The sequence below is a fragment of the Sciurus vulgaris genome (assembly GCF_902686455.1).
Source record: "Sciurus vulgaris genome assembly, chromosome: 1".
Lineage (NCBI taxonomy): Eukaryota > Metazoa > Chordata > Mammalia > Rodentia > Sciuridae > Sciurus > Sciurus vulgaris.
Window position 1 is genome coordinate 111,169,977 of NC_136461.1, and position 12,772 is coordinate 111,182,748.

Here is a 12,772-nt window from a genome sequence, read left to right on the forward strand (position 1 = left end):
ACACCAGGTGATTCGCCATTCCTGTTCCAAGGAATTTCCAAGGCTTCCCACTATATATTTCTCAACAAATTTTAAGAGAAGATGAGAAACCATGAGGATCACAGGAGTTAGTAAATTGTTTGTTTTTGAGGGGTCAAATCCACTTGAATGTTATAACATAGTTTGGGGGTTGGATGTTATAAAACACCCGCAGCGTCCCTGGGTGGGCTTGAACCACCAACCTTTCGGTTAACAGCCGAACGCGCTAACCGATTGCGCCACAGAGACGGGACAGGCCGCAGCCTCTTCTGTACAGAGGATGAGCTCTCACTAAGTGTCAGCCAGTACCATCTATCTTCCTTTTGCAATTTGGGTAAGCTCCAAAACCTGGAAAAGCTGGAGTGAGGAATAGAGCTGGCAGTTTCGTTTGAAACCCGTACTTTTGCCGTTGGGTGATGCCAGAAACCAGAGGGCAGCGGAATGGTCCTCGCCTACCTCAGAAGCCAGCGCTCCTGGAGATATCTGGACCCGGGTCTGAGCAAGTTTGGAAGATATCCAGCCAAGGCACTCAATTAGGATTTGCATTAATACATTTGGACCACTAAACGTAGAAAAGGAAAATAGCCAGACCGTATATGAAAACAGACCCTCAGATCCACAATCTGCAGCCACTTACCCGGGAAACCAGTCCCTTATCTAAATAAACAACCCGAGAAGCCGATCTGCTGCAAATCGGACTGTGTAGGAAGTCAGTCCGTTATCTCTAGTAATCATTCAGAAAGCCGAACAACTTCAGTTAATAATTGGTTCAAAATGCCCGGAACTTGATCAGTATCTAACCGCTTCCCTAATTTTTGTTACCATAGCAACTTAGGCCCAATCAGAGAAAGCCAAATATACACCTCTAACCAGTCACACAGGATGACCCACTTCTAATTAGCTCACCTGCATCTTCCTCATGCCAGCAGTCTCCAACCAGGGCCAACCTAAAACCTACACTTTTTTGTTTTATAAATCTTCCCCACTTCTCTCTCTGCTTTAGAATCTGTCAAAATGGAAGTGACTTGGTTGACTCCCTTGCTGTGGCTAGCCCTGAATATGTGCTCGGTCCTCATTTATTTCCACACATCGTCATCTTGAAGCTGTTAGTCCTTTGAAAAATTCTGAGAGCCAAAAATGCTGCAGAGGAAAGGGTTTTCAAAGGAGGAATTTATTTGTATTTTTTTTAACAGACTTTACTGCGGCCTCTGTTTGCTTCCAGAAGTGCAATGTCCCATGAGGTGGGCAGCAGAGGTGTTACAGCGTACCATCTATGCTGCTGGAGGTCCACGCACTCAATAGGACAGAGATCTGAGAGGTCCTTGGGGTCAGTGGGCAGGACCCGGGCCAAAAGGACCTGTGAAGGAGAGGGAAAGAGGAGACAAGTGTGGAAAAGGACAACCAAGACCTCCTAGGAAATATACAGAGGCACAGGCCAGATCCTGCATAGTAGGAATTGATTTTTATTGTGTAATTGAATGGGGAGAAATGGAAAGAGTACATTGAAAAAAAATTTAAAAACGCAAGAAACTGTACATATCCAAAAATAAAGCAGGAAAATATTGTGAATGTTTTCACGTAAAAAATATTGAGGGCAGCACGATTGTTGTCAGTAGTCTTACCAGGCGTCTTGGTCGTATTCGTGGCGTTAAGACTTTTCTAGTTTCTTGCTTGGCAAGATTTGTTATGTTTTAGTGTCTCTTTTTAAATCCCTGAACCTGCTGCACCTGGTATGTGTGGCCAGAGAGCAGGGTTTACTAAGGTTCTCCATGACTAAGTCGGAAAGGAAGAAAACTCCCAAGCACTAATCTAAGAGCAGAGTTTCTAAGTAGCACTGGACAGTAGCACTGAACCTGGAGGAGGAACTGTACCTAAAGGTGAAGCCCTGAGGCCTGAGGTTATGGTTCAGTGGTAGTGTGCTTGCCTTGCATATGTGAAGCACTGGGTTCAATCCTCAACACCACATGAAAATAAATAAACAAAATAAAGGTATTGTATCCATGTACTACTAACCAAAAAAAAAAAAAAAAAAAAAAAGAGGTAAAGCCCCAACTGTGGAATCCTACTGTGGAGGATCCTTTATCTGCAGTTTGGGCTATTGTAAACGTGTGGTCACAATAGTCTTCTAATCGAGATGTTTCAAATCACAGCAAGGCTATTTGAGATGCAATGATGATGAGCTTTTTACAATAGCATCTAATACTACAAAACCTAATAAATGCAGTAAAACTAAACTTAATACCATCATCCCATCTCTTCCTACCCCAATTTTATGCAACAAATACATTATTGAAGTATAATTCACATAAAGTGCACAAATCTTATGTGCATGGCCTGATGAATTTTCACAAATTTTCACCTACATCAACTGATAGAAATACTTTCAAGACCTCTGAAAGGTCCATAGAACTCTTTTCAGTTAATCTCCATCCACCTTTGGTTCATTTAAAGAAACCCATTTTGTTTTCTGATTCTAGATTAGTGTTGACTGGATTTGGAATTCACATAAATGAAAATAATTTTTTGTCTTGGACTTTTATTTCATGCAACATGTTTTTGAGATGCATCCATGATGTTGAGTGTATTATTTTGGTGTTATTGGTATTATTCCTATGTGTAAACTTACCACTGTTGATGGACTACTGGGTTATTTTCAATTTTGTCTGTTGTGAACAAAGCTGTTATGTTCTTGTACAATTCTTTTTGTAAATATGTGCATTCATTTGTCTTGAGTATATGCTTTGTAATAGAATTGCCAGGTTATAGGGTAGTTATAAATGTAACTTTATTAGAAATTTGCCAAATAATTTTCCAGAATTGTTGTGCTCTGTTTTACATCAGCAACTACTTAACCTGGGTCTCTCCATGTTCTTGTCAGAACTTAACTGTTCTCTGTCTTTACAGATAATGGACATTTGGGTTGTTTGTAATTCTGGTTATTGTGAACAAAGCTACTATGAAAATTCTTGTTATAATCTTTGTGTGTATATATACATAAATATATATTATATATTTATGATGTACATATATAAATATTTATTATATTTATAATATATATTATATATTTAAATATGCATATATAAGTAATATATTTATATATGTATATATAAATATATATATATTTTTTTTTTTCAGTCCTTTGGGGAAAATATCTAGGTGAACAATTGTTAGGAACAAAGGAATGTTTATGTTTAAATTTGAAAGAGACTGTCAAACCAGAATGGTTATAACATTTTACATTTCCACTAAAAATCTCTGATTTGTGGTTGTTCTACATCACCAAGATTTGTTCTTTTTATATTTTATCATTTTAGTCATGTTCCTGAGTTAAGAAGTATCTCAATGTGATTTTAATGTCTATTTCCCTAACAACTAATGATACTGAGCACTCTTTTATAGGCTTATTGATCATTAGTATATATTCTCTTTGGAGAATCTGTTTAAACTTTGCCTATCCTAAAAATGTGTAAGAATTCATTATATTTCCTGGATACTAGTTCTGGTCTGACATATTTTATGAATATTTTCTCCTAGTCTGTGGCTTGCCTTTTCATTCTTACTGGTGTCTTTTATGAGAAGACATTTTTAATATTGATAATTTATAATATTTCCTTTTTACTTATTTCTTTCTGATATTCAGGAAATATTTCTTGGTCAAAAGGACATTATCATCTAAAAACTTTGTAGTTTATATGGTTTGGTCTGTGATCTGACTCAAATTAGCCTTTTTGTGTAAATTGTGAGGTAGAGATTGTGGATATGATGGTCAGCTTTCCATTACTGTAACAAATACCTGAGATACAAAAAGAGAAAAGATCTATTTTGGCTCAGTGTTTTGAAGGTTTCACTTCATGATTCATTGGCCCTACTTTTGGAACCTGTGGCAAGACAGTGCATCACAGCTGGTAGCACTAATGGAGCAAAGCTGTTCAGCTCATGGCTAAGACTAAAAATCTTTTAAAATAAGAATACATAGAGGGAAAGAGGAAGAGTTTGGGAATCTTATAATCCCCTTTCAGGGCACACCACCAATGACCTAAAACCTACCCACTAGGGTCTCGCCTCTTAATGTTTCCATCACCTCCCAATAGCACCAAGTTGAGGACCAAGCCTATAACACAAGGGCCTTTGGGGGACATTACATATCCAAATTATTGCAGTTGGGTTTTCACTATTAGATATTCAGTTAGTCCAGCATTATTTGTCAAAAAGACATTCTTTTCACCATTGAATTGCTTTAGTACTGTTTATGAAATCAACTGACTACATAACATGTGTCTGTTATAGGCATCTCATTTTCATTTATCTATACATGTATCCTTTGACCATTCTCATGCAGTTTTGTTTATATAGCAATAAACAGTTTATGATATTAAGTCTTAAAACCCTTCAGGTTTGACTTTTTCATATGACTCAATAAATCTGAAATGAGTACAGACCAAAGTATCCACCATTCAAACCAAGATATGCTGCCACTTACTCCTCATTTCATTGTAGACAAATGATTTTACATATTATGACTGACTCCTTTGCTAAAGATCCCCTATTAAACCTTCTGGAGAAAATAAATCTAATACCTTCAGAGCTGAACTAGACATAAAATGTCTGCAATATTCAGCAATGAATTTAGAATTTTCTTGAAAAATGAAACTCATTTTTCAGTTTCTTTGGCCACAGGAATTTTTCTATTACTTATGAGTATGAAACAAAATGTTCCATTGCAATATTCTGTGCTTCGCAGGAAGAAAAGCTTTAGTAGATACAACTAATATTTAGAGGCCAATATGAGGTTTTTTCATTTATCATCTTTCTCATTTTTGTAAAAACAGCATAAAGTGGGCTTTAAATGCTGGTATAATTTTTGGAATCTGCATTTAAATTTCAAATGATTAAAGTATTCATTGTGAACATCCTAGACTCATCTTAAGTTCCATCAAGAATGCACTTAAGTGGGCCCAACATTAGGGTATAAATCTGTAGTTCGTGTGTGAGAACTTCTCAGCAGGATTTGCTTTCTTTGGAATGGATAGTGATCTTGATTTTCCCTCACACCTGATAGTCCTCAGTACAAAACCTGTCAGAAATAATTTCCTTTGTTAAAAGATTTTACAGTATTCTTTTTTCAGAGAACGATTTTAAATAAGTTAGTTGTATCCTTAGAATTCACAGAAAACTTGGGGAGAGAGCATCCAGCCATTCAAGTTCAAATGCAATCCAGCTGGAGAGAAGGAGACATTGTACACTCACCAGTAATGGGCCAAGGCTGTCTGCTTTGGCTCCAATGGGAGACTGGAAGTCCCTTCGACAGCGACAGGAGTAGCAAGTTTCAGAGGAGGCCAACTTCACCTTTTTGGTGCCTTGAGATCAGAAAAATCTCATGGGATTTCTGCCCTTCCTGTTTGTCTATTCAACCTCTCTGCTGCTTCAGGACCTTTTTCGAACCCTAGTGGACAGGGTCCAAGAGGGCAGCAGCCCTTGCCTGCGAGTTTTATGAGTTCAAACCGACACAGAACATTACTGACCTTACTGACGGCGGGTGAGAACGCCAGGAAAGGGGGCGGCAACGGGTGCCCAGAGGAACCTTGAACTCGCCACCAGCAACCCACCCTGAACCTCCCAGGCTCCGGGCAAAGTGAATAAACGCCGTCTGAAAATTCTCTGCAGGTGACTGGGAAGGGAAGAGCCAGCAAGAGGAGCTGTGCTGATAGGACCTAACCCTGCCCCTGGCCCTCGAAGACGGCCTCGAGAGATTGATTTTGACAGGCAGGGCCAAAGAAAACTCTCAACAGTAGCCCAAACTCGGATCCCCAGATTAAGGATTTCAGACCCTAAAGTCTGGGCGAGCCATGGGTGGCAAGTTAAATCGATCTTCGTGCCTTCTTGTTTGCCCAAATTCAGAGACCAAGAAGAGTAAAATTGTGTGGCTAAAGTCTGCAATTAATCAAAGAGAAAATACAATTTTCTAAGTAATCGGGTGTGGGCTGTGAGAGAGGGACTCACGCGAGTTTGGGGCGTGAGCGTGTGGAAGGATGGGAGTTGCCATCAATGAACACGTGAAAAGGCTAGTGCAGCAGGTTGTTGTGAGAACAGCCGCTCAGGGCCCTGAGGTCTTTCTTGAAAAAGTTTTCCATTCGGGCGATCTAGGTTTCTGCATATCTTTGGTTACTTTAGTATTCCTGATTCTGAGGTGTTCCGCCCCTTCTCACCTTGCTCACTTCCCCTTTCCTGCGTCTTCCTGGCATATTAGTCCTCCGACTCCAATCGGTTGACAATCTCTGCCCACGCTGCCTCCTTGCGAAAGTACATCTCCAGGTAAGTGAAGTTACCGTGGCGAGGTAACTTGATCTGGTACTTGTGGGCTTGCCTCTCGGGAGCTCCACTGGAGGAGCGGAAGTTGGGCTTCGCTCAGTGCGCGGTGTATTGAATTGCAATTTGGATAAAGCAGGGAGCCGACTTGACAATTCCCTGAAGGGGAGGGAGGCACCAGGAGGATAGGAGTTTTCCGGAGGTCAGTGCAAGATGGTCCCCTACAGAAAGGATTTTAAAGAAGGTGCACAGCCTGAGGTTTTCAGGTGGTCTAGTGATTTGAATTCTGAGCCCTCACTTGCTGTAGCCGGTACTTGATTTCTGTTAGAGTATGGGATCTCTGCTCCCTGTGTCTACTCTACCTACTGCTGTGCCTCAATTTCTTCAGGAGTGTGCTGGAGGAATGGAGATAATATGGATTCTAAAATTGAAGCTACTCCGTAATATTTTTTTTTTTAACTAGGATATTTGCAGATAGTGGAATTGCTAGGTGAAATATAAAGTGAATGTAAGAGTCGTATGCATTTTGCCCCAAAGTACAAGTACCAAGTACATGCCCCAAATTTTATGAGATTGCATTTTTTTATCCCACATTTAAAGCAACACTAAAAATGATCAGTCTTTTAGATAGATTTTTAAACTACTTAGTGTTCCAGCAAACTCGAATTCAAGACTCTGATCTTTTCTGTTTTGGTGTTTACCCTTTCTTCCAGGTAAGATTGGTCAGAATTTTAAAAAATAATAATGTAAGCTTGGCTTTTTTTCAGTTCCTAAATTTTGTGGATGTGGTGCTGTTCCTTGTCTAGTCTTGTGGATATTCTTAAGACTTTAGGAACTTCTGAAAGGTGGTGCACAAAACGGTCCAACCCAAATCCATCTTCCACTTTGGAGGTGTTGATGGAAGTAAATCAGCAACAGTGATAAAGGCAACAGCATCTGAAGAACTAAGACTGATTGAAATCAGAACAGATTTTTAAAAAACAAATTGTCTCCCCACTCCTACACCAGGGTCTCAGTATATGAAGCAAGTGTTCTACCACTGTTCTACATCCTGTGTTTCTTAGAGGGGGATTGTTTTCTTATTTTAATTATTATTTTGTGTGTGTGTGTGGTGCTGGGATTGAACCCAGGGCCTTGTGCATGCGAGGCAAGCACTCTACCAACTGAACTATATCCCCAGTCCTAATTTTCATTTTTATGAGCAATTTATTTTGACAAGGACATTAGTGAAGGGAAACTTCTTTATTGCATCATTAACTTCTCTATAACTTTTCTCTTTTAATTTAATAATAATGAATTTCATAATAATTATAATAAAAATAATATGTCACATCTTACATCATTCACATTGACCTACTACAAAATAAATGGGCCGAACTTTGGTAGGAGTCATAAGTTGGCATGCATGGTGGCTTCTGTATCAGAAATATAGAGTCCTTTACTTTGTGAGAGACAGTACTTTTTTGGTTTGTTTTGCTTTTCCTTTTGGCTGGCAGAGGGATTGAGCATTGTTAATTCTTTGGCACAGTTCCAAGAAACTGCCTGGCAAGCAAGCTACTGCATTTTGTTGAGCCTTCTGCTCCCTAGCAGAGATCTGATAACACTGCAGTTAGAGCTATTGGGATTGAAAATTTTGTTTTGCCAACCAAACAGGACAGCCACAGGAGTAGCTAGTTTCAGAGGAGGTCAACTTCACCTTTTGGGTGCCTTGAGATCAGAAAAATCTCATGGGATTTCTGCCCTTCCTGTTTGTCTATTCAACCTCTCTGTTGCTTCAGGGCCTTTTTCGAACCCTAGTGGACAGGGCCCAAGAGGGCAGCAACCCTTGCCCTACCAGGCCCTCCCTGCCTGCGAGTTTTATGAGTTCAAACCGACACAGAACATTACTGACATTACTATTTATATACTGAAACTTCAGACATCAGAGGCTATAAGCACTCATGCTAAATTATGACCCATCTATTGGTGACAAATGTTAAAGGAATTTGCCCATTAACATTTATTTACTTGCAACAGTACCCTGAACTGAAGAATCTCCTCTGACAATTTAAGAGCATTCACAGCATAGGGCTGTAACTCATCCATTTCAATTATACATTTCTCTATACATTGAATTGGCTCAGAATCCTTACTCAAGATTTTTTCCCCCTTTACTGCAAGTTTTACCTAAATTCCATTAGTTGAATTCATACTTTCTCTTAGAGAAACACAGACCAAGGAGTTGAATGCATGAACTTGGCAAGTTACAACAGTAGCTGCCAGGTGACCATGTCATCTCCTTGAGTGAAAGTAGTGGGAGTATAGGGAGGTATGACCAACTTTGGAGGTCAGTTGGAGCAGTGGGGAGGGTTTATTTCCACCTGAAGTACTTGAGTCAGGATGAGGAGAAGAGAAGGATTGGATGTGCAAAGGGAGCAAATCCACCACAGCATAGCTCTGCAACTGCTTTTAGTTTTAAGAGGCCATCCACTCAGTTTTAACAAATTTTAGCAACAACTTAAGCACCATTTGAATGCCTGGTTTCAATCCTCCCTTGTTGATGCTCAGCCTCCAAGCAGTCATTAATATATAGGGTAATTGGAGGTCACCCAACAATCCGGGAAGAACATATTGGTACCACTCTGGGAAGCCTAATGTCTTGCATTGTGACCCCTTTGGGCAGGAACTTGTCAAGTGGTCAGGTAATCCCAAGCAACAGTATAATGGCAGGTGGTCTTGTCACAACTTCCATAGAATCCTCTTGTCATGAGATAATGAGCTCCAAAAAATCCAAGTTGTTTATAATTATATACACAGAGTAAGCAAGATTAGCGCTATTATCTGCTCTCACACCATAATCCTATAGCATGACACCAAAGTGGACAAGACAAAAACGAGTAATGGGTTGCCGTGTCATGAAGGAGCCAACGTTATAATACTGCAGCTAAGTAGTTATAGTCTGTAGTTGTATCCTATGGGAATGAGGACAAGATGGAAATTTCCATGGCTCTTAGAACCAGGGAGGCTCCCACAAAAGATCAGTAAGAAACAACTTTCTGGCAACTGCTAACAAAATTGCCCTATCTTCCCGTGGTTCAGCAGGACTTTTGGCTAAGGTTTGGGGTCAGACTATGGGTGAAACCTTGTCTATGTAGTTTATATGGAGAAGTATAAGGTAACCAGAGCAATGACCTTATATATGGACTTTGCAGAGCTAGATTGGATATAATATCCTTGGTTTGTACTTTCTTAAGTTTCTTGAAAATGCGGCTCCACTGTTGCCTTGCCTTGTATGTTAGTGTGCATCTAATTGTTACTCATATAACTTATTTCACAGAGTTGCTTAGAGAAGAACCTGAGGATGTTTTCTATAATTTTTAATAATTTTACTATGATATTGATCTTCTTGGGTAAATTTTTTTTGGAGGGGTGGGGGGAACTTACCAGGGACTGAACTCGGGGGCGCTTACCCATTGAGCCACATCCACAACCTGTTTTTGTTTTTGTTATTTGAGACAGAGTCTTGGTAAGGTACTCAGGGCTTCGCTAAATTGTTGAGGCTAGCCTGGAACTTGTGATCCTCCTACCTCAGCCTCCCCAGTTGCTGGGATTACAGGGATGCAGTACCAGGCCCTGCTCTTGGTTTAATCTTTCCTGATACCTGATGGATCCTTTCAATATGCCCCATCACAAAAGTAAAATCTATCATTTTTTTTCTTTTTTATAAATTGTCTCCTAGATTGTTCTCCCTAAAATCTGGTTACTATTCAGAGAAAAAGTTTAAAAAACTAAAAATTATATAACACATGATAATTTTTATTCAACAGAGATTTCCAAACAAGTTTAAAACAAAACAGAAAACAGCTCTTATGCCAGGCGGGGTGGTGCACACCTGTAATCTTGATTATTCTGAGCAAGAGGATCACACTTGAGGCCAACTATGGTGAATTATTGAGATCCTGTCTCAAAATAAAAAATTAAAAGAAACTGGGAATGTAGCTCAATGGCAGAGCACCCCTGGATTCAATCCCCTGTTGGGGGTCGGGGAGAGGAGAAAAGAAATCAAACTAAACTGATGGTTTCAACACATTATTTCCAGTTTAAACTATTAAAAAACAAATCACATGGAGTGGGGTTGTGACTCATGGTAGAGTGCTTGCCTAGCACGTGTGAGACACTGGGTTCAAATTCTCATCACCACATAAAAAAAAAAATAAATAAGGATATTGTGTCCATCTACAACTTAAAAAAAAAATCACCAATAATTTATAAACAAAAGGTAGCCGTGTTAGAAGAAGGAAACTTTTAAATGCATTTATTAATATATTTATCTTTAAAAGAGAAATAGTGTTGTTGGTTTGAAAATATTTTTTTTTAAATTTAATCTTCATTTAAGCTATTCTTGAACAAGAAAAAAATTTGGAAGATTAATCACCCCTCGGGCGGGAATTTTCTAATTGCCAAGAGATATAAAACAAAAGCAGATAGTTCCCCAAGTCTGGAGTTTGCTTTCTATTATTAAAAATATAATTTTTAAGCCAACACTCTGAAGACCACACATCGCCAGGGATACGGAATCCTTCCCTGGACACCGATGGGCCCACGGAACACGAGCTGGCCACGGGGCTGACCTGTGAACAAATTTGGTTCAGTGTGTTTGGGGTACAAGACCTGGGAGTACTCTTGCCACCTCTACTCAAGGCTGCCCTCTGTTGCTCCTCCTCACCCACCTCCCCTTTCCTTGGGACCCTGATGCCCCCTGGACACCTGGAGTGTCCTACTGGTCTTTCTCCCTTTTCCACTTTCGTTCCCTCAGTGAGAGTTGACCCAGCACTCAAATAGGGACCCGATGGATCCAGGGATCCGTGAGCAGAAAGCAATAATGGTTTTATGCGATGTTCAAAAGCAACCCACCAGAAACACTTTCAAAGACACTGGGTGGTTATTTAGTCCAGTAATTGCAGGGTCCTGGATTAAATGGATTCCGAGTCTTTAAGGAAGACATTGCTCGGTAGGGGCAGAAAAAAGCAGCCCACCAGTGCATTGGCCAGAAATCGAACCCGGGTCTCCCGGTGTGGGAGGCGAGAATTCTACCACTGAACCACCAATGCCCTCTTCTGGCAGTTTGTAGGTAGAACAATTGAAAGATAGTATCCAGAAAGAAAGATTTAGATTCCAAAAAAAAAGGTTTTGGTTTTGTTTTGTAGTGTTGGCTATACTAGACAAAACTATAAATATCAAAATATTGGATTATTTAGCCAAACACCTAACTCAGAAACTAAGTCTGTTCCAATGTATAACAGATCCTTATAAAACAAATATCACTCATGTCCATTGTTTTCTGATTCCAAATCTTCAAGTTTCACCCTCAAACTATTGCCTTACTGGTCTGAGAAGGTCACAAAAACTTGTAGGTTAGGTAAAATTCTAATTCAAGAAAGAAATAAGGAGAAGCAGAATTAAAATTAGAAGAAAGGAAATAAAAGGACAGAATCAAGATAGATATAATGAAGCAACAAATTCTGGTTCATGCAGTTAGTCCTTTGTAGCTGTTATGGTACGTTTGCTGAGTGAATGACCAGTCTTGTAATCACCTGTAATACTAACTATGTGTTTTTAACACTATAAAGCATTGGAAGAGATATGTGATATAAAAAAATTAATAATGCTTGCAATCAATGTTTGCTTGGGAGAATTTAATTTCCCAAGTTTATGTTTTGCATTTATTATCAACATAAGGAATAGGCTATTTCAAGAAACATTGATGGTTAAAATATTAATATATTGATATTTTAATTAAGTTCAAGTGGCAGAGACATTCTTTCACTAATTTTCCCTGGGAGAAATAAAACTGAGGAGAAGAACCTAGAGAACAACCCCATAAGTAGGGCTTTGAAATCATTATGAAATCTTATCTTTTGAAAGATAGGAACCATAAGATGTAATCATGCTTCTCTTTTGGAGACATCAAGCTAGGTCGAACTGAGTCACCAGCTTGAGTTGAACAAAGACATCACTCTTCATGTACACTGACCTCGCAGAACTTTGTCTATATATGTCCTTTGTATATAGATAAGATACACACGCACCTAAGATGCACACCAACTGGTCAGCACAACTTTAAATACCATATTCATCCAACCAGACCTCTATTTATTCCCTAAACTATAAACCTGCACTTCCTACTCTTAACTCCTAAGTTACAAAATGCTTCCTATAAGGCTCTTTATTACCAAGATGAACCCCAAAAGAAGAACAAAGGTGATCCCGTGAACAACCTGGAATGTTTTTACCAAGAGATTATAATGAAAAAAACGTCTTGAAGAGTTCCAACTTATGAGAGGTGAACTCTTTGCTTCCCACTCACTGGTCTCAGCCACATCAGTGGGTGATAGTGACACAGCTGAGAACCCATCATTACTCCAGGACAAGGGAAAACAGGCAGCCCAGGGTAAAGGTCCCAGTCTCT

The 12,772-nt window shown here is 39.4% G+C and overlaps 1 protein-coding gene across 3 annotated transcripts in view; it reads left to right on the forward strand.

The window, feature by feature from the left end:
* Positions 1-6,166: 6,166 nt before the first annotated feature.
* FCGR1A (Fc gamma receptor Ia) overlaps positions 6,167-12,772 on the forward strand; it is a 57,160-nt gene continuing 50,554 nt past the window's right edge. Inside the window, exon 1 of one of the 3 annotated variants that reach the window (XM_079107676.1) lies at positions 6,167-6,330. The gene's annotated coding sequence lies outside the window, so the exon portion shown is untranslated. The remainder of the gene's footprint in view (positions 6,331-12,772) is intronic. The other 2 variants (XM_079107675.1, XM_079107677.1) reach the window with 2 other exon arrangements.